Source organism: Macaca fascicularis, chromosome 13 (genome assembly GCF_037993035.2).
Source record: "Macaca fascicularis isolate 582-1 chromosome 13, T2T-MFA8v1.1".
Lineage (NCBI taxonomy): Eukaryota > Metazoa > Chordata > Mammalia > Primates > Cercopithecidae > Macaca > Macaca fascicularis.
In genome coordinates, this window is record NC_088387.1 from 2,915,788 (window position 1) to 2,940,044 (window position 24,257).

General features: G+C 52.0%; 1 protein-coding gene across 44 annotated transcripts in view; it reads left to right on the plus strand.

Moving 5' to 3' along the window:
* INPP4A (inositol polyphosphate-4-phosphatase type I A) overlaps positions 1–24,257 on the plus strand; it is a 165,024-nt gene that overhangs the window by 19,163 nt on the left and 121,604 nt on the right. The window contains exon 1 of one of the 44 annotated variants that reach the window (XM_065526620.2): positions 430–1,209. The exons of 41 other annotated variants lie outside the window; for them this stretch is intronic. The gene's annotated coding sequence lies outside the window, so the exon portion shown is untranslated. Of the gene's footprint in view, positions 1–429; positions 1,210–24,257 lie in introns of those variants that run through there. 2 more of the 44 variants (XM_065526618.2, XM_074011024.1) reach the window with 2 other exon arrangements.

Sequence of the window (24,257 nt, forward strand, 5' to 3'; positions counted from 1 at the left end):
ACAAGCCCTCGTGTGGGATTTAGGGCAGATCAGAGCCATGAGCCTCCGTGGACAAGTGAAGGTCTGGTGGGTGTGAGCTGTTAGCCCTAGAGTCTGCTACGTGCTGTAGTGCCAGGGGCCGAGGAATGCGGAGGCAGCTCTTCCTCCGGTCTCTGCTCGCTCCGTGCACAGCCCTTGTCTCCTGCCTGATAGCGGTCAGTGGTCAGTTGGCTCAGGGTACACGGTCTCTACCCAGTGAACCGGGCGCTGGCAGAAGCTCATAGAAGAATGGGTGCAAAGAAGATAGCTCAGAGGGCCTGCAGATGGCCGCTTTTAGGAAGTGAATAGGCTTCTTCTTTTTCTTCACTTTTTCTTTAACATACTCTTGAGGTTTTGAGGCTCCACCCTGAGCTCTTTGTGTCTGAGGGTTGCTGTGGCTTGGTGAAGGGCACAGTCTTCAAATCTTGCACAGGCTGGGGAAGGTTGGGACAGCACAGCCCTGACTCTCAAACAAAATGGGGCAGAGGGGAGGGCAGGAGAGCCGTTAGATTCTCAGGGCCTGATCCTCGCAGGAACTCAGGGGAAGCTGAGGCCCAGGGTCTGCATGGCGGAGGCCGAGCTCGACGGAGGAAGTGGAATTATTGCACACGGTGTGTTTCGACACTTGAGTCTCACCCCTGAAGGAGGAAAATCGAGAGTGGGGGTGCACGGAGCAGGGGTGAAGAAACAAAAAGCGGGGGTTTAGGGGAGAGAGAAACCTCTTTGCATGAGTCAAGCTGAAAAGCACTTTGGAGGGTCAAGTGTTAGGCAGTGTCTTCTTTTGCCTGCCCAGCTCCTCCTTCTGCCGTGTCTGCCTGACAGGGGCAGAGTTCTCAGTTCCCACGTCAGACTCAGCAGCAGCTTCTCCTTTGACGGTTGCAAGTCCTGTGGCTGAGAGAAGTACTTGTGCTGTGTTTCTGCAAAGGTTAGATGGCCCTGATCACAGCTCATGATGCCTCGGATCTGGGGGGTCCGCTCCACGAGGTATGAGCAGAGGCCATCCTGTGAAATATTTTCACTAACTGAACTGAGTGTTGAAGACAAGGCCTGTGGCAAAGTTATATTTATATGGAACAAGCTGCGAGTCCTTGGACAACCTTGGAAACTCCTTTTTAGGACAGAATCAAGTGAGACGATACACACGCAGGAGCTTTTGTGAGCGGGGTACAGGACTCACTATTGCAGCACAAGGTTGTAGCTTTTCACACAGCTTTTGAGGATGGGTTGGTGGTCCAGGGAGGATGTCAGGAACTGTCTTTCACTAATGGGGATCCTGGAATTCCTACCACGTGCCAGGTAGCGTGCTTATGGCTTTGTATCCACTTCCCTTTTAATCCCTTGTATTAGCTTCCCGTGGTTGCTGTGACAAACTCGGTGGCTTAAAGCAACAGGAACTTATTGTCTCACTGTTCTGGAGGCCAGAGTCCAGAATCAGCATCACTGGGCTGAGTCAAGCTGTGGGCAAGGCCATGTTCTCTCCAGTAACTTAGGGCAGAATCCATTCTGTGGCTGCTGGCGTGCCTCGACTGCCGGCCCCTTCCTCCGTCTTCACACCAGCACGGTGGCATCTTCTCTCCATGACTCCACTTCTCTCTGCTTCTGTCACACGGCCTTCTCTTCTCTCCAAAATCTGCTACCTTCCTGTAAGGACATTTGTGATGGCATTTGGGGCCTACCAGCGTGATCCAGGATAATCTCATCTCAAGATTCAAAACTTAATGAGCCTGCAAATCCTTTGCCGTGTGAAGTAACAGTAATAGGTTCCGAGGATTTGAACGTGAACCTCTTTTGCAGAGGGCATGATTTGACCTGCCACACCTCACAGCAGCCTGATGAGGACTGTACTGTCCCACATACAGTGGGCTTGATGAGGAAGCTGAGGCTTGGGGAGGCCTGGGGGTGGCCGTGGTCCTTTCCTCTCCCAGACTCTGGGGTAGCTGACTCTGGGGTCATTTTGTCGTGTTGCTGGGCACTCACTTGGTGAACAGATAATCCCCTGTCGTTTTACTATGTTGTTACATGGGTTTGAAAAAGAGTTTTTCAGCTCTCTCTGGCTGAGCCCCCGTTCCCGTGAGGGCCTGTGGTTTCTCCTCCCGGCTCCACCCTGGCTTCAGTGCAGTGCTTGAGCGGACAGTGGCTTGGGTCTCACTCTGGCGCTCTCCCCCTTCCTCTCTGCTCTGTCTGCCACAAGTCTCACGCCACCCCTCCCCCCGGTTGCTGAGGAAGGGACCTTCTTGTTATTTTTATTTTTATTTTTTGTGATGGAGTCTCACTCTGTTGGCCAGGCTGGAGTGCAGTGGCGCGATTTCTGCTCACTGCAAGCTCTGTTTCCCGGATTCAAGCAGTTCTCCTGCCTCAGCCTCCTGAGTAGCTGGGACTACAGGCGCCCACTACCACGCCCGGCTAATTTTTGTATTTTTAGTAGAGATAGGGTTTCACCATGTTGTTCAGGTTGGTCTCCAACTCCCAACCTCAAGCAATCTGCTTGCCTCGGCCTTCCGAAATGCTGGGATTGTAGGCGTGAGCCACCGTGCCCGGCCTTGTTATGTTTTTTTAAGCTAACCCTATAGAGCACTCACTGTGCACCAGCACCTGCTGGCTGAAGGGGGTGACAGACATTGCCTATCACAGATTACGATGAGTCACCGGCATTTTTGGAAGTTTACTGTGTTGTTGCTGTACATGCAGCACTTCATGTAATCCTCATTACTGTGTTGTTGTGCATGCAGCACTTCATGTAATCCTCTCTTTACTGTGTTGTTGCTGTACATGCAGCGCTTCATGTAATCTTCTCTTTACTGTGTTGTGGCTGTACATGCAGCGCTTCATGTAATCCTCTCTTTACTGTGTTGCTGTGCATGCAGCGCTTCATGTAATCCTCTCTTTACTGTGTTGCTGTGCATGCAGCACTTCATGTAATCCTCTCTTTACTGTGTTGTTGTGCATGCAGCACTTCATGTAATCCTCTCTTTACTGTGTTGCTGTACATGCAGCACTTCACGTAATCCTCTGGGATTAGATGATAAATGTCTGTCATGCCATTTTACCAGTGAGAGAATTGCAGCTCAGAGAAGTTGTCGCCCAGCTGGTTGGTGGCAGAGGTTTCAGAGGTCTTTCTGTGCATGAAACCCTCACTTGCGGTTATGCCAGGTAGGCCTGGAAGGGGGTAGACCCATTGCCAAACTCACAGGAGAGAGAGGAGGGCACTGACAGGTGGTGATGTCTGTCTGTCTTCTTTCTGGTGGGGACCCACAGTTTTATTTCCATCTCTTCTTCTTTTTCTTTATTAATACTTGTCTCACACTTGTGTGTGTTTTGGGCAGTCCCTAAATAACTACAGCAGGCTTCCGAAGGCTGAGTTTCTTAGAGTAGCCGGGAAAGGGCCTTTGTCTTTTCCTCTTAGATGTTCTCTTGGTCTGGTTTGTGCTGCTATAAAAGAATACCTGAAGCTGGGTAGTTTTTAAAGAAAGGAGGTTTACTTGGCTCACAATTCTGATGGCTGGAAGGTTCAAGACTGGACATCTGCATCTGGTGAGGCCTCAGGCTGCTTCCCCTCGTGGTGGAAAGTGAAGGGGAGCTGGCGTGTGCTGAGCTCGCATGGCGAGAGAGGAAGGAAGGGAGCGGTGTGGTGGTAGTGGTGTCCCAGGCTCTTTTCACAGCCAGCTCTTATGGGAACCAACGGAGTGAGAACTCATGCACTCCCAAGGAGTGGGGGGTTGGGGGAGGGCATTAATGTATACATGGGGGATCCACTCCCATGGCCCAAATACTTCCCATTAGGCCCCACTTCTAACATTCAGGATTAAATTTCAGTGTTTGGAGGGGAAAAACATTGTCCTCTTGTGCCTGTGCCACACCTGCCCCTCTGTCCCCCTCATCTGCTGATTATTCATCACGCTGTTAACTTGGTTTCTCCATCCATTTAAACCCTTTCTCCTTTCCCCCTACTATGTTACTGTTAGGACTGCGAAGCTGTCAGCAGTGTTAGCGACACCGCCCACATGTAGGGGCGACAGGTACAGTGAACCTAGTATCATTAGCGTCCTTTGCTCTTGGAATGGAGCAGAAATTATCTTCTCAACCTCCATGGATTTAAATTCTGTGTTCTTGATGTGAAGCTTCTTTTCCTTAAGTTAGAGTTTTTGCATATACACCCCACACATACACTTGCATTTAAGTTTCTTGTCTATATATGCACACACAACACACACTTGATTTTCTTGCATCATAACGTTTTTCTGATTTTAAATCAGAAAAGGGCAAATGAGTTGAATAGTTACCTATTAGTTATAGATAATTATCTATTATCTAATTGTCTATTATCTAGTTCTCTATTATCTAATAGTTATGTATTATTAACTATCTAATAGTAATCTATTTCTTTGGAACTTAAGTACCAACTTAGTGGTAATTTTACATGAAATGAAATGTTCTCTGGGTTCCAGATAACTTATAAATGGGCTTTTAGAGTACAGCCTGTTGGTTGAACAGGCCGTAAGTTCAGCCTCATCTTTGTAGAGTTCCACAACTAAGTTTTACAATTATTTATGAATGATAGTGCTTAGCATACTTTCCAACTCAGTGAGACCATGTCCTGACTGAACTTGTAATAACCCTGAGTAAATCTTAGTGAAATAATATTAAAACTTGGAGGTTTTACAGTCAGAGAGATCCTTAGACACACCAATTTTAATGTCTCAGTAAAGAAAACAATTTTATTGGTTGATTGAGACAGGGTCTTGCTCTGTTGCCTAGTCTGGAGTACAGCCATGTAATCATAGCTCACTGCAGCCTTGAACTCCTGGACTCAAGTGATCCTCCCACCTCAGGGTTCTGGGTAGCTGGGACTACAGAAATGCGCTACCATGCCTAAATTTTATTTTTTATTTTTTTGTAGGGATGGGGGTCTTGCTGTGTTACCCATGCTGGTCTTGAACCCCTGGCCTCAAATGATCCTCTCACCTTGGCCTCCCAAAGTGCTAGGATTTCAAGCATGAGCCACCATGTGTGGCTGAAAACAGAACATTTATAAGGTGCCACTAGGGGAGGGTAATGAAGGAAGGGGAATAAAATCGAAACCAAAATAAGTGCTGTGTGGTGTGTGGCTGGTGGGTGGGTCGCATTTCGGATTCTAAGAACCGTGGCATTTCTTTTTGTTGGTTCTGTTGATCCTGAAACCAGTGAGACTGCAGTTTGTGAAGGATGGTGCTCGAAGTTGATAACTCCTCCTGGTTCACTGCAGGACCATGAGTCCAGCTGAGACCAGATGCAAAGCTCAGGGCTGAGATTGAGAGCCAGAGAGACCCAAAGTCTCTACATCACACCCACACTGGTACATCCAGCCTAGGAGGTACGGTGGCCGCCTCCCAGGGTGGTTGCTGAGATGGTTTTGAGCAGAGCAGAGATGAGCCAACCATGGCAGGACAAAGTGAACGGCTGGGAAAAGGGGTTGTGGGGGTTGGAGGTAAAGGGAATTGGAATAGTGTTGCAACTTTCCCCGTCCTGGCTGTACCTTACCATCACCTGGGGGCTTTTGAAAAACATGGCGTCCCGCCCCCTCCCACGCTATGCTAATTAGCGTAATCCCCGGGTGCAGCCAACATGACATTTGCCACCTTTCCCATGAGGTGATTCTGAGGTGCAGCTGGGGTGGAGAGCAGTGGGCCTTAGAGGTTCAGAACTTGGCCTCCTGGCTGGGCACAGTGGCTCACGCCTGTAATTCCAGCACTTTGGGAGGCCGAGGTGGGTAGATCACAAGGTCAGGAGTTCAAGACCAGCCTGGCCAAGATGGTGAAACCCCATCTCTACTAAAAATACAAAAATTAGTCGGGTGTGGTGGCGCGCGCCTGTAGTCCCAGCTTCTCGGGAGGCTGAGGCAAGGAATTGCTTAAACCTGGGAGGCGGAGGTTGCAGTGAGCAGAGATTGCTCCACTGTACTCCAGCCTGGGTGACAGAGCAAGACTCCGTCTCAAAAAAAAAAAAAAAAAAAAACTTGGGCCGGGTACAGTGGCTCAGGCCTGTAATCTCAGCACTTTGAGAGGCCGAGGTGGGCGGATCACCTGAGGTCGGGAGTTCAAGACCAGCCTGACCAACATGGAGAAACCCTGTGTCTACTAAAAATACAAAATTTAGCTGTGCGTGGGGGCGCATCCCTGTAATCCCAGCTACTCGGGAGGCTGAGGCAGAATTGCTTAAACCTGGGAGATGGAGGTTGCGATGAGCTGAGATTGCGTCATTGCACTCCAGCCTGGGCAACAAGAACAAAATTCCGTCTCAAAAAAAAAAAAGTACGTGGTCTCCTGATGAAATAGGCCCACCTATTTCAAATCCCCTCATACCGGTATTGAGCCAGTCCCTTAGATGCCGAGCCTCAGTCCCCTCCATCTCTCAGGCTGTGAAGGTGAACTGTGATGTGTGATGTGTGATGTGTGATGTGTGATGTGTGATGTGTGAACTGTGATGTGTGACGTGTGATGTGTGATGTGTGATGTGTGAACTGTGATGTGTGACGTGTGATGTGTGTTGTGTGATGTGTGATGTGTGAACTGTGATGTGTGACGTGTGATGTGTGATCTGTGATGTGTGACGTGTGACGTGTGACGTGTGATGTGTGACGTGTGATGTGTGATGTGTGATGTGTGAACTGTGACGTGTGACGTGTGACGTGTGACGTGTGATGTGTGATGTGTGACGTGTGAACTGTGATGTGTGACGTGTGATGTGTGACGTGTGACGTGTGACGTGTGATGTGTGATGTGTGAACTGTGATGTGTGACGTGTGACGTGTGACGTGTGACATGTGACGTGTGAACTGTGATGTGTGACGTGTGACGTGTGACGTGTGACGTGTGATGTGTGAACTGTGATGTGTGATGTGTGATGTGTGATGTGTGAACTGTGATGTGTGACGTGTGATGTGTGAACTGTGATGTGTGATGTGTGATGTGTGAACTGTGATGTGTGACGTGTGATGTGTGATGTGTGATGTGTGAACTGTGATGTGTGATGTGTGATGTGACGTGTGACGTGTGATGTGTGATGTGTGAACTGTGATGTGTGACGTGTGACGTGTGATGTGTGATGTGTGACGTGTGATGTGTGAACTGTGATGTGTGATGTGTGATGTGTGAACTGTGATGTGTGACGTGTGATGTGTGATGTGTGATGTGTGAACTGTGAACTGTGATGTGTGATGTGTGACGTGTGATGTGTGAACTGTGATGTGTGACGTGTGATGTGTGATGTGTGATGTGCATAGTGGCAGTGTGTTCTGCTGTGCACCATGGAGGATTCCACGGCCATAGAGGCTTAGTCATGACTGATGTGAAAGGGCCAGCAGCACGTGACCTCCCACCCCTCTCCTTACACATCTCACTTGGTAAAACCATAGTCCTGGCTCTGGCCACTTCTCAGCACAGTGGCCTGTGGCTGGAGAAGAACACATGACATGTTGGTGAGTCTCTAAATTCATGGTCTCAGAGCTCCAGTGAGCCGTTGGACGTGCTTGGCATTCGGGGTGTTTCCCTGTGGTCCTAGGCTGGGGAGCGGCCCCTGGATTTTAAAGAGTTCTGGACCCAGTGGTGCAGGTGGGGAGACCTGGCCAGGGAGGCCACTGGGAGGCTGACCCAGTGCAGGTGCAGCTCCACCTGGAGCTCCCCTGGTTGGACTCCGCCTCACAAGGGGCATGAGACTCACTCGGCGCTGCTTCTGAGCTCTGAGTCCTTGCTCTTTAGTGGTCTGTCCCTTCCCTTCGCCGGGAGGCATGGCTCGCTGGGCTTTGGCCCCCGCAAGGAGGCCTGGTGGGGCCTTTCCCCTTCTCAGCCAGGCACTGAAGGAGCAGGAAGGGAAGCATGATGCCAGAACCACAGGAAGAAGTGGTGCTGAGTTGGGTGGTCACTTGCTTGGTGTGGCCTCTGGTTAGACGTGGTTCAGGGCCATGCTGCAGGAGGAGCTGGAAGACTTTTCTTCCTTTTTTTTTTTTGAGATGGAATCTTGCTCTGTTGCCAGGCTGGAGTGCAATGGCGCGATCTCGGCTCATTGCAACCTCTGCCTCCTGGGTTTAAGCAATCCTCCTGCCTCAGCCTCCTGAGCAGCTGGGACTACAGGCGCGCACCACCACGCCCGGCTAATTTTTGTATTTTTAGTGGAGACAGGATTTCACCATATTGGCCAGGCTGGTCTCAAACTCCTGACCTGGTGATCCACCCACCTCGGCCTCCCAAAGTGCTGGGATTACAGGTGTGAGCCACCACACCCGGCCGCTGGAAGACATTTCTAAAGAACCCATCACTGTCCCTCTCTAAATAGGTTTCAGTGTGGTTTTATGTTTGTTACAACCTTGTTGATCTGTAGTTTCAGAAACCAGAATGGTTTGGCCCAAGCTTTTGTTTTGAGATCACACTAAAATAGTGCTAGCTGTGGGTGTTGGAGGTGCCTCCTGTGTACGTGAGTGTGCGTGTATGTGGTGTGCAGTGCATGCATGTGTGTGTCTGTGGCTTCACTGTAGATGGCCGGCGTGAATGACGACCTGACCTGAGTCCTGTGAGAAGCACTGTTGAGTTACTTCTCAGTCATTCCACACAGGAGAAAAGGACGAATGACCCTGTTGGGTTAAAACATTGAGTTTCGCAAAGCTTTTTTCCCTTTATACTTGGCAGTCTCACAAAGCTATCAGGAGAAAATGTAGAATTAAAATATATAGCAGGTGGGAGTATGGTTTTTTAACTTACACTTAAGGTTTCTATGGTATCTCATCGTGTGTGGAATATTTCTGTTAGACCATCTGAGAATTTTAAGCTCTGGTGGATGGAAGTAAGGTTGCTTTTGAGCAGAAGGTTTGCCGTGCTGCTGCTGCTCAGAGGCTGAGCGCTGAGGAACCAAGGTCGACGCCCAGTGTGTGCTGGCCGCAAGTGGACTGTGTAGATTCGGAGTGCTTAGTCTGGCGGTCTGCAAGCTTTTAAAACATTTCTTCATTTAATAATCTATAAACGTCGAAGCCTCCCACGATGTTGCCGACCCTGTTAGTAAGTTTGCCGCAGCCCCCCCAGCTGCCAGGAGTGCCTGAGAACCCCTGTGGGGGCTGAAGTCACAGACAGCGCCGTGGAGTTCGGGACTGTAGCTCTGGAATTCTGCCACAGGCCAAGCAAACTGCCAGGGGTGTGTGGTCTGGGGTGAGGACTGATTGAAGAAGTAACAATCTTGGATGACTTTGAAAAGCTCTGGGAGGTGCCGTTGATGTGATGTTGGTACTGGGAGTGTGCTGGAGGCCACCTGTCCCCGCCCCTCTTTTTGTGCCCCGCAAGGAGGGTGTGGGGATCAAGAGTTTCAGCTGGGCGCTGGTCGGCTCCAACAAGGCCTCTTTTTGGTCTCCCATGTGACTCCATTTTCTCGTTCTCTCCTGTGGCCGGGCCTGTCTCTGCCGCCCCGGAGCAGCAGTGTGGTCCACGTGGGTGGAGACCTTCAGGGGCCAAGGAGGGCTGGGCCTTGGGAATGATGAGCTTGAGCCCCTGTTAGGGTCCGGGGTTGGGGGAAGGGCACGAGGTACACAGCTGGGCTTGACCCAGCCCTTCTCCTGGGAGTTCCCTCAGAGTGTGCCCCGAGCAGAAGGGTCTGTGCTGTGAGCACACCCACGGCAGTGTGCACAGACTCGAGTCCTCCAGCAGATTCTCTTGGCTGCCCTGGATGGAGTCAGGATGAAACTCTGCTGGGGAGAGCACCGTCCATGGAGAAGCCGACCTGATGTGGACAGACGCGCTCTGTGGCGGGTGTCCAGGGGACCGGGCCGGTGGTTTAGACGTCTGTCCCTTTCTGCTGAAGTGCTTTCTCCCTCATGCGGCTGTTTTCCGCGTGTCCTCTGTCTTCTGGACGATGACTTTCTGAGGGAGAGGCCACAGCAGATACGTCTGTGTCCCCTCCCTAGCCCAAGCCCAGAGCTCAGTGAGGGTCTGCAGTGGGTATTCAAATCTGTGCATTCTCAGCAGGAAGCATCTGCAGGACGGGGCAGTGAGGATTGAGAACCTGAGATTCTCCTCTCACAGAAGAGGGCACTGGGGCCCAGAAAGGGCAGTGGCATGCCTAGAGTCTGGCAGCTTAGCTGGGGCATGGCTGGCTCTGGAGTCCAGGCTCCAGGCCTCCTCTCCGCGAGGTGCTCCTTCCTGCGGCTCTGAGCTGCGCTTCCGCTTGCCACCGTGTGGTGCCCTGGGCAGGTATCGTAGGTGCAGTGTCGAGAGAGGAGGGCAGTGTGGTAGGAGTGTGGAGTGTGGAGGTCAGTGTGGGGACAGTGGAGAGTGTGGGGGGCAGTGTGGGTGCAGTGGAGAGTGTGGAGGTCAGTGTGGGGACAGTGGAGAGTGTGGGGGGCAGTGTGGTAGGAGTGTGAAGTGTGGAAGGCAGTGTGGGGACAGTGGAGAGTGTGGGGGGCAGTGTGGTAGGAGTGTGAAGTGTGGAGGTCAGTGTGGGGACAGTGGAGAGTGTGGGGGGCAGTGTGGGTGCAGTGGAGAGTGTGGGGGGCAGTGTGAGGACAGTGGAGAGTGGGGGGCAGTGTGGGGACAGTGGAGAGTGTGGAGGGCAGTGTGGTAGGAGTGTGGACTGTGGAGGGCAGTGTGGGGACAGTGGAGAGTGTGGGGGGCAGTGTGGTAGGAGTGTGGAGTGTGGAGGGCAGTGTGGGGACAGTGGAGAGTTAGGAGGGCAGTGTGGGGACAGTGTAGAGTGAGGAGGGCAGTGTGGGTGCAGTGGAGAGTGTGGAGGGCAGTGTGAGGACAGTGGAGAGTGTGGAGGGCAGTGTGGGTACAGTGGAGAGTGTGGGGAGCATTGTGAGGACAGTGGAGAGTGTGGAGGGCAGTGTGGGGACAGTGGAGAGTGTGGAGGGCAGTGTGAGACAGTGGAGAGTGTGGAGGGCAGTGTGGGTGCAGTGGAGAGTGTGGAGGGCAGTGTGGGGACAGTGGAGAGTGTGGGGGGCAGTGTGGTAGGAGTGTGGAGTGTGGAGGGCAGTGTGGGGACAGTGGAGAGTTAGGAGGGCAGTGTGGGGACAGTGTAGAGTGAGGAGGGCAGTGTGGGTGCAGTGGAGAGTGTGGAGGGCAGTGTGAGGACAGTGGAGAGTGTGGAGGGCAGTGTGGGTACAGTGGAGAGTGTGGGGAGCATTGTGAGGACAGTGGAGAGTGTGGAGGGCAGTGTGGGGACAGTGGAGAGTGTGGAGGGCAGTGTGAGACAGTGGAGAGTGTGGAGGGCAGTGTGGGGACAGTGGAGAGTGTGGGAGGAAATGTCGGGACAGTGGAGAGTTAGGAAGGCAGTGTGGGGACAGTGGAGAGTGAGGAGGGCAGTGTGGGTGCAGTGGAGAGAGAGGAGGGCAGTGTGGAGACAGTGGAGAATGTGGAGAGCAGTGTGGGTGCAGTGGAGAGTGTGGGGGGCAGTGTGAGGACAGTGGAGAGTGTGGGGAGCAGTGTGAGGACAGTGGAGAGTGTGGAGGGCAGTGTGGAGGGCAGTGTGGGTGTAGTGGAGAGTGTGGGGGGCAGTGTGGAGACAGTGGAGAGCGTGGGGGGCAGTGTGGAGACAGTGGAGAGCATGGGGGGCAGTGTGGAGATAGTGGAGAGTGTGGAGGGCAGTGTGGGTGCAGTGGAGAGTGTGGGGGGCAGTGTGAGGACAGTGGAGAGTGTGGGGAGCAGTGTGGAGGGCAGTGTGGGTGTAGTGGAGAGTGAGGAGGTCAGTGTAGGTGCAGTGGAGAGTGTGGGGAGCAGTGTGAGGACAGTGGAGAGTGTGGAGGGCAGTGTGGAGGGCAGTGTGGGTGTAGTGGAGAGTGTGGGGGGCAGTGTGGAGACAGTGGAGAGTGTGGGGGGCAGTGTGGGGATAGTGGAGAGTGTGGGGGGCAGTGTGGGGACAGTGGAGAGTGTGGGAGGCAATGTCGGGACAGTGGAGAGTTAGGAGGGCAGTGTGGGGACAGTGTAGAGTGAGGAGGGCAGTGTGGGTGCAGTGGAGAGTGTGGGGAGCAGTGTGAGGACAGTGGAGAGTGTGGAGGGCAGTGTGGAGGGCAGTGTGGGTGTAGTGGAGAGTGTGGGGGGCAGTGTGGAGACAGTGGAGAGTGTGGGGGGCAGTGTGGGGATAGTGGAGAGTGTGGAGGGCAGTGTGGGGATAGTGGAGAGTGTGGGGGGCAGTGTGAGGACAGTGGAGAGTGTGGAGGGCAGTGTGGGTGTAGTGGAGAGTGTGGAGGGCAGTGTGGGTGTAGTGGAGAGTGTGGAGGGCAGTGTGGGTGTAGTGGAGAGTGTGGGGGGCAGTGTGGGTGTAGTGGAGAGTGTGGAGGGCAGTGTGGGTGTAGTGGAGAGTGTGGAGGGCAGTGTGGAGGGCAGTGTGGGTGTAGTGGAGAGTGTGGGGGGCAGTGTGGAGACAGTGGAGAGTGTGGGGGGCAGTGTGGGGATAGTGGAGAGTGTGGAGGGCAGTGTGGGTGTAGTGAAGAGTGAGGAGGGCAGTGTAGGTGCAGTGGAGAGTGTGGGGAGCAGTGTGAGGACAGTGGAGAGTGTGGAGGGCAGTGTGGGTGTAGTGGAGAGTGTGGGGGGCAGTGTGGAGACAGTGGAGAGTGTGGGGGGCAGTGTGGAGACAGTGGAGAGTGTGGGGGGCAGTGTGGAGACAGTGGAGAGTGTGGGGAGCAGTGTGAGGACAGTGGAGAGTGTGGAGGGCAGTGTGGAGGGCAGTGTGGGTGTAGTGGAGAGTGTGGGGGGCAGTGTGGAGACAGTGGAGAGTGTGGGGGGCAGTGTGGGGATAGTGGAGAGTGTGGAGGGCAGTGTGGGTGTGGTGAAGAGTGAGGAGGTCAGTGTAGGTGCAGTGGAGAGTGTGGGGAGCAGTGTGAGGACAGTGGAGAGTGTGGAGGGCAGTGTGGAGGGCAGTGTGGGTGTAGTGGAGAGTGTGGGGGGCAGTGTGGAGACAGTGGAGAGTGTGGGGGGCAGTGTGGGGATAGTGGAGAGTGTGGAGGGCAGTGTGGGTGTAGGGAAGAGTGAGGAGGTCAGTGTAGGTGCAGTGTAGAGGGGCTGACGCCGTGTCGTGGGCCACCTGCTTCCCCTCCTTACTCTGGGCATGGGCCGTGATGGACTGCAGTGTGGTCAGGGCCTCCCAGGAGGTGCCACTCAGTGAATGGCCTCACCTGGGCCGGATGGTGACCATGAGCTGGTTGCTACCTTTGGAGTCTTGGTGGGTGGGTGGATGGCACCCAGGGTCACACAGCATTAAAAAGTGGATCCAGGCCTTAAAGTATCTTGATTTTCCGCTTCACCAGGTGGTTGAATGAAAACATGTTGGAAAGGTAATACATGTGATTGGGGAAGATAAGTTTATTTACAGGAGGACATTTTCATAAGTTTTGTTTCAGGGCATTACGTATCTCACATGGTTACACACTGTGAAGGTATTACCTCTGGTCTCATTCAAAAATTACAAAACGGCATATCGAGAAGAATCACCTCTCCCACCTTGTCTTCCAGTTCCTCTCCCCAGAGGCAAGCAGTGTGCCCAGCATTTTTGTGAGGCCTTCGGGAGCAGTCTGCCATATACAGACACGGATGTTTCCATACCCTTTCTTCTGAAGTGTGCATTCGTTTGAGCAGCTTGTTTGGAAAGCCGTATAGGCGGGTTGTGAAGTCACTTTTGGTTTTGATTTCAGCCTCCCATTCTTCCCCTTTCTGCATGTGTGGTATCTACTATCACCGTGGCAGCCTCAAGAGCAGCCTGTGTGGGTGGGTTTTGGTGTCCACGGTGCCGTGGGCGACGGCCACCCCCAGCCCTCCCAGTGCTTGGCGAGACCCGAGAGTGGGTTTTGCTTTTTGAAGCAGGATTTGTACACAAAAGGACATCCTCTGAAATAGTTGGGGTTGGGAGCTTGCTTTTTGCTGCGTTGTGTTGTCTTCTCTGTAACGTGGAAAACCTTAGAGATCCAGTTCCACCTGTGCTCCGAAGAGCCCTGGGTGGGACGAGCCCACGCTGGCACCGCATGGCCGCTTACCCCACAGGCTTTATGGGGAGAGCCAGATCAGGCGAATGTCCTGCCCGGGTCCTCCTGCTTGGTGAGTGACAGACAAGACCCAAACCGGGCTTCTGGCCCTTGCTCTGGGCCTTTGGTGTACCCCGATGTCCTGGGAGGCGGCAGACCCATCTCACCCGAGCGCCATCACTCCGACATTTGGCAGCCTTTCTTTGCAGATTGCCATTAGCATCAGCCTAAGTGAGGTGCAGGAATTTCATAGTTACAGCTTGGGTTTTTTGTTTTTTTTTTTGTTTTGTTTTGTTTTTGTGTGTTTTTTTTTTTTTTTTTTTTTTGAGACGGAGTCTGGCTCTGTTGCCCAGGCTGGAGTGCAGTGGCCGGATCTCAGCTCACTGCAAGCCCCGCCTCCCGGGTTCACGCCATTCTCCTGCCTCAGCCTCCCGAGTAGCTGGGACCACAGGCACCGCCACCTCGCCCGGCTAATTTTTTTTTGTATTTTTAGTAGAGACGGGGTTTCACCGTGTTAGCCAGGATGGTCTCGATCTCCTGAACTCGTGATTCGCCCGTCTCGGCCTCCCAAAGTGCTGGGATTACAGGCTTGAGCCACCGCGCCCGGCCTGTTTTTTTTTTTTTTAAATTCTATTTCATGAATAAAAAGCATCTTCAAATAAGTTTTCTTGTGTACCAAACCCATGTGGGGCCCTGGGGGATCCAAAAGTTATTTTTTATTAATCACTTGATAAAAGCTTATTTGGGGCTCCTGCAGTGACTCAGCTTTGTTAAAGATGAAGAGTTAAAGATGACTTAGGCCCTTCCCCTAAGGAGCTAGAGGAGACAAGGATGTCCACTGTATCAGAGGTTTTTTTTCTTTGTGGCAACAGAAAGGGCCATGTCACAATAAGCAGAGGGTATTTCCTTCTGCCTGGAAGTGAGGGAAACTTCACAGCGGAATTGCTGTTTAAATTGGTCGTGCAACATCAGTATGAATTGCCAAGCAGACAGGAACAGGAGGGGCACTCCAGGTGGGAGCGAACGGCTGAGCAAAGGCATGGAGAGGGCCCTTGTGAGATGCTGTCGGGAGCAGCTTGTGAGTGTGGTACTTAGGAAGCTTGGGAGACGGAGGAGGGCGGGAGATCTACCCTGGGTGCAACCTCATGCTGCGTTCTGTGTGTGCTGAGAGCCACAGAGGGGATTTAAGCCAGGGAGTTAGCCCATTCGATTTACAAATTAAGAGAGACCTCTCAAACCCCATGGGTGGTGTTTGAAGTTCTGAGGTCATCTTTCTTTCTCAGCTATTTAAACTCAACTCTTGACCAACCGGGATGACAGGTGAGGTAGGAGAGGGAGCATAGGCCTTGGAGGCAAGCAAAACTATGGGTAATACAGGAGTCAGAATATGGTGTGAAATACATTTAATCTGGCTGGAATTCCTTGTAAAATTTAGCAGGACATTGAACGTTTACAGATACTTAGTTTTTTTGCTTTAGGCATCAATATTACATTGCATGACCAACAGTGGTTGTAGTCTCCTGCTGTTTGCTGGGGCATACTGGGCTGTGTGGGCAGGGCTGGGCTCAGCCACCCTCTCCCTTCTACCTGCTTTCCTCACCTGGGGTGGGGGTTTTGGGAGGAGGGGAGCAGTACTACCTGTGATGGGGAGGGACGGGCCTCTGTAGGGGGCCCTGCGTGTCCATCTTGCCTGCCAGTAATCGCTGTGTGGAATGCAGTTATAATGGTTTTTATTTTAAAACTTTTTCCACAAATGCACTATCTTCTCATTTATTTACCAAGGCTAATCCACAAATGTTTAATCCACCCACAGGTAATCCAGATTTGATGGCAGAACTTTACTGAAATCAACTCCAAATAGTTTTGTGGTAACAAGTCTTTGCAATGATATCTTGCCCTTGTTTTTTTCCTTAATGAGTCAGATTTGCCACATGAAATTTCTGCCATCTCAAAACTTTTTGAAGAATTTAATTAGAATGGGTACATAGGATAATGAAGATTCACATTGTAGAAACTTTTAAATGTTGAGTTTCAATTGTTTCTGGAATTTTAAGTTTCCTTTTTTGGTGCCAGGTGATGCCCAGTTTCAGGGACAGGTGTTGCCAGGACACACGAGCCAGTGCCAGTTTGACTAAGCTTTAGGGTTATATATTAAAGTAACGCATGGCTGGATGCCCATTCAAACTAAGACATGCTAAGCTCCACGTCTGAGCAGTAATGGCCCTGTTTGCTGTCCCTCGGAAGGGTTCACACCCAGGAGCTCAGAGCAGGGACTTCTCCTTGTTCTGGGGACGAGCTCTCCTCCACCAAGCCCCGCTTAGGTATCCAGTCTCCAGCCACAGTCGGGGAGGCTCTCAGCTGGGGTGCTGGGACCCAGCCCTGGGGTGCGTGTGGGGAGGAGCCCTGCTCGGGGGAGGGGTGGTGCCCCGGAGACCTCTCCGGGCTCAGAGGGCAGTGATGGACATTCCGAAGCGGATCCAGCAGGGCCGGCCTCCCTCTGAGCTCATGGTTTCCGCAGCGCTTTCCCTCATTCACCATCACCTGGGAATGGCCACGAGAGCCTTGCCTCCCTTCCTGTCTTCCAGAAATTCTCATGGGACCCTCCCGCCCACTCTCTTCCTGGCCTGTGACGATAGTGGGTTAAGTTTGCACTTTTAACAGATAATTAACCTTCATCATGGCCTCGTTTGCTGTTGTAACTGTTCCCTGTTCTCTGGGTGCTCTTGGAATTTGAGTCAGGAGGACCACCAGCGGCCTCAGTCTTCTGACCTTTAAAATGGGACTGGAGTGGGAGACGGATCCAGTGCGAGTGCAGTCCCTGCGGCCCGCAACCTTCTGTCTCTGTGCAGTGCTGGTCTCCAAACTCCAGGTCTATTTTGTGGCCTGTTCAGGAACTGCCTCTGAGCTCCCTAAAATAGGATGTGCTATTTTGGACACTGCTGTAGGTGGGAGGAGTGTGTGTTTAAAGCTAAAATAGAGCGCACTTTAATTTGCGGGTGTTTCCTTTTTCTTTCTCAGCCACACTGTGTTTAAGTCACAGTGTCCTCCCTCCCACCCAGGGGCACAGCCTCAGGCGGGCCCTGCTCTCGGTGGAGGCCTCGTCATGACGAGGGAGGTGGCCACCAGGGAGGAGGATTCCTGTCGCTTGGGACCAGGACTCCTCCAAGTCCAGGGAGCTGTTACGAGGCTCTGTTCCTGGATGGCTTGTCTGCTGATCTGAGGTCCGGGGTGTGAGAAGCTCAGCCAGCCTTGCAGTCCAGCTGAGTGCCTCTCCACCAGACCTGCGCTGCAGTTAGAGTGAAGGCGAGGCAGGCGGTGGGGGTAGGAGTGGCAGAGCACACCCCGATCCCTAGTTAGTGGAGTTAACTCTGGGCACGTGTCAAGTCTCCCTCCCCGGACTTCCTTTGCAACAAATCATGGTGATCTCTTTGGACCTTTTCAGTGGTTACCGGTGTGGCTGTGAAGAGGGTCCCTGCCCCAGCTGGGGAGGACGGGTGAACGGGGGTAGGAAGGGTGAGGGGGTGAGGGTAGAAGGGTGTGATGGATTTCCGAGAAGCCTGCAGGTGTGTGTCTGTCCCATTCTGTCCTGACTTACTCTGCATTCAGTTCTAGCTGAGCGTGAATGCAGCCCACACCCATGGCTTTCCGTGGTGGTGCGATGTTTCTGTTTTTTGAAAAGAGAGAGGTCTAGTGTTTTTGTAGATTGTTAGGACTTAACTGGAAATAATCGTGTTAAGTCTTCAGGCATCTTTCAAAGATGGCAGGCTAGAGATGGCTACTCCAGCTTGAATGCCTAGCGGTCACCTGGAAGACGTACGTGTTCAATGCAGATGCTGGGCCCTACCCGCAGGGAGTCAGGCTTCATAGATGGGCACTCCCTCCCAGCTCCCGGGGGTACTGCTGCTGCCAGTTCACAGAACACACTTCCAGTTGCCCGAGAGTGCTTGTCCTATTCCACTCCCCACTAAAGATATTATTCGCTGATTTTTTATCACTTTCCCCAAACTAGGCTACTTATTTTGGTGCTAATTGATGGCCTTTTAATTTTAGGAGTGGGAGGTGCTCCTGTCCCCATTTGGCTGCAGTGGTGCCGATGGGGGGTATCTGCTGTGCCTTGGGTGGGAGCTCCTCCTGTGTGTGCGTCGTGAGGTATCCCAAGGCTACCCTACTTTGATGAGTTGAGCAAGGTGTCTTAGAAGCCAGGTGCTGACTGCTCTATCATAATTACAAGCCAGTTCGAGATAAATACATAGTCAGTGGCATCTCTGCATGGGGATAGCTGGTTTGAAGCAGCTTGCTCCAGCCCTGGGAAACAGAGTTTTGACCCTACTATGTATGAACTGACAGTGTGGGCTGCATCAGGATCTTGCCAGGTGTGCCAGGAGGCACAGAACCCACGTGTAACCTGCAGCCCACAGTTTCTGCGACACAGAAAGTGTGGCCAGGTGCTGGGAAATCATTGTCTCACAGATAAAACGTCTGACATGCACCAGCTTTTCTGAAACAAATAATGGTTGCAAATGGAATTCGGGGCACACAGGACAACAGATTTCTTCCTCTCCTTGAAGAAAGCTGTCTCCTTTATCCCTTTGACCGACTTGGATTGAGCTGGAACCCTTTGTGCCTGACTCTGGGCTGGCCCTTCCCTCAGGGTCTCTGTCTGGTCCATGGGTCAGCTCTCCCTTGGGCTGTGCACTTCTCTAGAACTGCCTCCCAGACACCTAGTTTGTGACTTCCTAGAAAGCCTGTGGCAGGGAGCTATTTTCTTAAGGCTGTAGAAACTGCCCCCAGACAGCCCAGAGGGGCAGGGTCCTGCCCCCAGGAGTGCTGCTTGAGGTCTGTTTCCTGCAGTCAGGGCTTCCAGCCAGCTCGCTGTCCTTCCAGTGCCTCCTCTGCTGCCCGCCAGACACGAAGCCTCTGGCTGACGCCCTCCCTGCCAGCCCCAGAGGCCTGCCCTCTCAGCCTCTGCTGAAACTGAAGCTTTTTTCTGTTTCTGTAGGGCACTGGGTGGAGCCTTGCCAGGGGCTCCTGGTTCTGACTGTCTTGGGTGGGTGGGGAACTCAGCCCTGAGAGGTTGGCTCGCTGAGCATTTACCATATGCTGGGCGTTGGGCCAGATGTCTGTCTAGGATCAGTTTATTAATCCCCAGCTACCTGATGAGGTAATTATTATTCATTTCCATTTCGCAGAGGAGGGAAGGGATGCTCAGAGAGAGGTGGAGTGACTTTAATCTGGTGCCCTATCATATGCTCTCGTGACACAGGGCAGCTTTTTGCTGTGGAAAGGACTGTCGTCATTTTACCTGTGTTAGGAACATCATCACTGACTGTGGTTCCCCTTCACTGTCATTCTGGACATCAAGGGCTGAGTCTGGGCTCTTTCTCCTATGGGTGTCTGCCCTCTCACTTGGCCCCAGGCCTTGGTGGCCCTCTGTGCACTGAAGAAGTAAATGACCCAGGTGGCCAGCTAGCTCCTTTGATTTGCACACATGGTCCCTCACTCCTGGCCAGCATCCCTTGCCAGGCAGAATGTGCCCATCTCCAGTCCCTTGCATTGCTGGCAGCCTCAGACCCCAGAGCACTGCACCTTCCGCCAGCCTGTCTTCTTGCCAGCTGTAGCCCCGGGGCCCGTGCGTCCATCTCCCCAGCCAAACTCCCCCTGTGCTGGCCTGTGAAGGGTGAGTTGGGGGCAGGGCACCGCACGCCCCGGACCCTTCCAACCCCAGGAAGGGGTTGTGGTGCCGCACGTTCTCCGTTCCGACATGCTTCTCAGGCTGCAGGCCGTGCATTACCAGTGTGCAGTTTCGGAAACCGAGGCCCAGAGAGAGCACAGCAGCACCTGGGGATTGACCTTGAGTTAAACAGGTGTGCTGCAAGTTCTCCTGCTAGTTACCTTTCAATGCCACCACTGGGGAGGGGGTGTCCTAACAAAACAGAATTTAATCAGAGCACCGTGAACTTTTCCTGCAACTGACACGTCCATCTCAAGGTGGAGGGTGTTACTACCTGCTGTCCATTGTAATCCCTCACCCCACAGAGAGATCAGGAAATGAACAGGAGACTTGGAGGAACGTGAACCTGGTGTGATCCTGAGTGGAGCAAAGACGTCTTCCTCTGAAAATCCTCTGGAGGGAAAGAGACGGTGTGCATTTCCTGTACCAGTGGCGGCTTGGTCCCTCGGCACGCATACATCGACCACTCTTGGCAGCCAGAACCCTCGCTCCTTCTCCTTCCGGTTGCCTGTGGCTCTTAGATAACCTGTGGTCTCTTCGGGGTGCTGGTTTCTTTAGGGAGCTGCATTTGGCTTAAGGCTGGCATGTGTTTTGGCTGTCTGAGTGGGTTTAGATACAAAGATTCAGTGACAGAGTTCTCTATATAAAATGATTATATCACAGTGAGCCTCAGTAACAGATTAATGGGGACGGAAGGATTTATTATGTTTCCAAGTGATCCAGTGCGAGCAAGCAGGCTCTGTGCCAGGGGAGAATTCTAAGTGCTTGTCCTCCCTGGGGAATGGTGTTTTGCAGAATCCCAGGAAGACAGGGAGGCTGTGACAGCCTGTACATGTGATGCTCGGCTGGCCTTGAGTGTCAGCTAGCTTGCTGGTCTTCAGGGTGCTCCCTGTCCATGGCACCGCCTCTGGCTGGGCGTTCCGTTCTCTAGTGAAAGGTTTCCTCAGCAGCACCTTTGCCTCTCCTCCTTCCTTCATGACGAGTTTGCCATGTTGGAACTGGATTGTTTGATGTCTTGTCCTGGCTTAACAACTCAACATTGTGTATGTTAAAAGCTCGAAGTTTAGACTCACGCCTGTAATCCCAGTGCTTTGGGAAGCTGCAGTGGGGGGATCACTTGAGGCAAGGAATTTGAGACCAGTTTGGGTGACAGAGTAAGATCCTGTCTCTAAAATAAATATAACTTTTTAAAACTTGGAGTTGAAGCAGAAGCCATGTTAAAGAAAGTGGCATGGCAGGTGATGTGAGGGACCCTACTGGGCCACCTTGCTGTAAAATGTTTTCTGTATCCTGCTTTTTTCCTCGTTGCCTTTCCACCTGTGGTTCCCACAGTATCATATTTTGGGGCTGAGACTCTGGAGATCTGGGTAAAATCCCATCCTAGAGGGACAGCAGGTTAAATTGCTTTTCCTGTCTTGGCCAGCTGTGGTTTAGCTTATTGGTGCCAGTCAGAGCAGGGCCTCGAGGGATATTGGGACTGGTTGCACCTGGTTCAGAGTACGAGGCCCTGCAAAGAGTGCAGTCTGAAGAAGAGTGGGATTAAAAACGAAAGCAGCCAACAGAAAGGTGGACACCTAGAGGCAGGTACAACTGGCTGTCCTGGAAAGCAGAGAGGGGCAGCTGTGGGCCTCTGTGCAGGGGCCCTCCAGTGGTCACACCTGCCAGAATGGAGGTGTCTCCCCCGTGGGCCTGTCACGGGGAGGCCAGTGACCAGCCAGTCAGCACTGACGGTAGGCAAGTGTGGTTGACATCCAGGGATGAGCCTCTGAACGACCCTGGGATGTGATCCAAAAAGATATATGTGTACTCTTGCATTTAAGAGAAGTGCAGAGCTTTTGCTCTAAGCTTACACTTGAAAAAAATTTTATACTTACATTGCTTTTTTGAAAATAAGTGAAAACATAAGATAGGTTGAATATCCCTGATCTGAAAATTCAAAATTTGAAGTACTTCCAAACCTGACACTTTTTTAGCACTGACATGACCTTCAGAGGAAATGCTTATTGGAGCATTTTGGATTTCAGATTTTTGGATTAGGTATACTGAATCTGTAAGTATATAATGCAAAGATTTCAAAATCTTAAAAAAAATTCCAAACCCTAACCACTCCTGATGTCAAGCATTTCAGATAAGGGATACTCAACCTGTTCTAATAATGATTTTGGCAGGTACCTTTTTGTACTCTATAATAATAAAATGTTTATTAGGCAGTCGTTTGTGTGAAAAATGATAGGAAGAACAATACAGTGAATCACCACTCAGCTTTAGACATTTTGATGACCAATACACTTGAAACTACATATGCCTTCCCACCTTCTCTCTGGGTTACCATTACCCCGAATTTGCTTTTCATTTTTTCCATTCATCACATTCTTTTTGTTTTGTGACCCAGTCAGTCTTCCTAGTTTTCACGCTGGGAGACAGGAAGCAAGCATTGCTTAGCTTCACTCTTGTGATGCTTGTGGTCAGAAACAGGTATTGCTTGAAACTGGGCTTGTGGCTGCAGGGCTGCCCCAGGCGGGCAGAGATGGTCAAGTGCAAGGTGGGGCTGCTGTGGGGCCAAGTCCTGATGGATCATGTTCCCCCTGGTCTTGTCTTTCTGCTGTCTCGCTGCATGTGGGGTCTGTCCCCATTGCCAGTGGGAAGGGCAGGCTAGTCTGTGTCCATCTTTGTTGCAGAGTTGGCTTCCTTCAAGCAGGTTCACCCTGCCACTGAATGTCCCTGTGGTCCATGCCTCAAACACCTCGTCATTAGTATTGTTTCTGAACCCTGCCTACACGTAGCAGCATGGACCAGCTCTCAGCCCTTTCTCTTCCTGGGCCTACCCTACCTTCCTGTTGGCTACTCTGCTCCCATGGACGGTTGAGAGGGAGACCCTCTTTGTGGCTATCCAAAGTTGCACATTGGCTGCCTGCAACAGATGGACTGCATTGTAGTTGGTCTAGTGAAGTCCGCGCTTCCTCTCCACCCTCTTGCCTGAGCCTCCGCCTTTGCATAAAGAAGCTCCTGCACCCCCATCCCTCCTTGCAGATGCCCCTCTCCACACGCCACCTCTTCACATAACCGAAACATGGCTGGTTCTCCCAGAAGAGCCAGAGGCCTCTAAATGGAGTGAGGTCCTTTCTCTGCATGTCCTGTCTCTCTCCAGAGGGGGGGCTTGGAATGTCTTTCGCTTCCATCCATGACTGTGCCATCCCCTCCACTCCTGTCCCTGCCCTGTGTCACTCTGGGTTACCTCCGGCCCCAGAGGTCTCTGAGGTCCCATCACCTTCTGATGACTCTGTCTGCGGGGACGAGTCTGTTGTTCACTGAGCCCCTGGCCTCCGGCTTCCTCTCCCATGGTCATTCCTGAGGCTGCCCGCCCCACCCAGTTGCCTACCAGCCTTCTGAACTCCCATCTCCGCTCCTCCTGCGTGGCCTGTTCTGGCTCCGTCTCCTCCCTGTCTGCCAGGCTCACTGGATCTTCGTTTACCTTGACCCTGCAGTCAGTGAGACCAAGCCCCAGTTACTGTCCTGATGAGCTCAAAGTTCAGAACGCAGTCATGTGACCGGGGCGGGGAGCCGTGCACAGGGCCCTGAGAGGGTGTGAGGGATTTGAGGCAGCTTCTGGAAGGAGAGCCCTTCCAGCCGAGAGGAATTTAGCCCCGGAGAGGCGCTAAACAACCTGAGGATGGTACAGTTCCCCAGTTACTAAAATTTTGCATACTTCTTGTAGAGGGTTTAGTAAAACATAGTCTAGAGGAAGCAAACCAGAAAAGCATGATGTGTCCATCTCCCAGTGCTAACATTTTTGTATGTGTTCTTTTCCTGTCTCCCGCTCTGCGCGAGTGCTTCTGTGTCTTCATACTGGTAGGTCTTACTTAGAATCTGACTTTTTCGCTTGCCAAGTTGTCATAAAACCGATTTCCATTTCAAATGTCTGTATGGTATTTCACATATGATGAAGCCATTATTTACCATTTCCCTGACAGGCTTATAGGCTGCTATTAAATCTTGCAGTTTATGGTGTCAGATCCTTTATGGTACAAGTAATGCTGCAGTGAGCATCCTTGTCTGAGATCCTACTGAGAGTACTGGCTTCAGTCTTCCAGTCAGTGGCTTTTCTCCCACTTGGCTGGCCTCTTGTAGCGAACAGAGAGTGTGTGTGTCCTGGTAGCTGAGTAAACTCCAGCTCTGCACATCTGCTTGGTGGAGTGGCTGGGGTCTAAATGAGTGTGACCTCAGCTTTTGTGGTAGTGGAGACCGTCCTGGTCACGCAGGGTCCTTGCTGCTTGCAGGCCTGTGGCTGCTGAAGAGCTGAAGAAATGTTACTTCTTTGTAAGAAATATTTTAGATGGAAATGAAAACCTGTGATAATCATGCGGTCTGGTTGCAGCATGAAATGTGTTCACAGGCTAAGATTCAGGTGAAAAGGCAGGATGCCATATCTTGTGTACTTGCTGAGCTTATCTGTGTAGAATATCCAAGTCAGAACTGATTTTAATTAAGGTATCTGCAGGAGGTGGGGTTTCCCTCTCTCTGTTTTCCAAGCCTGCAGTAACA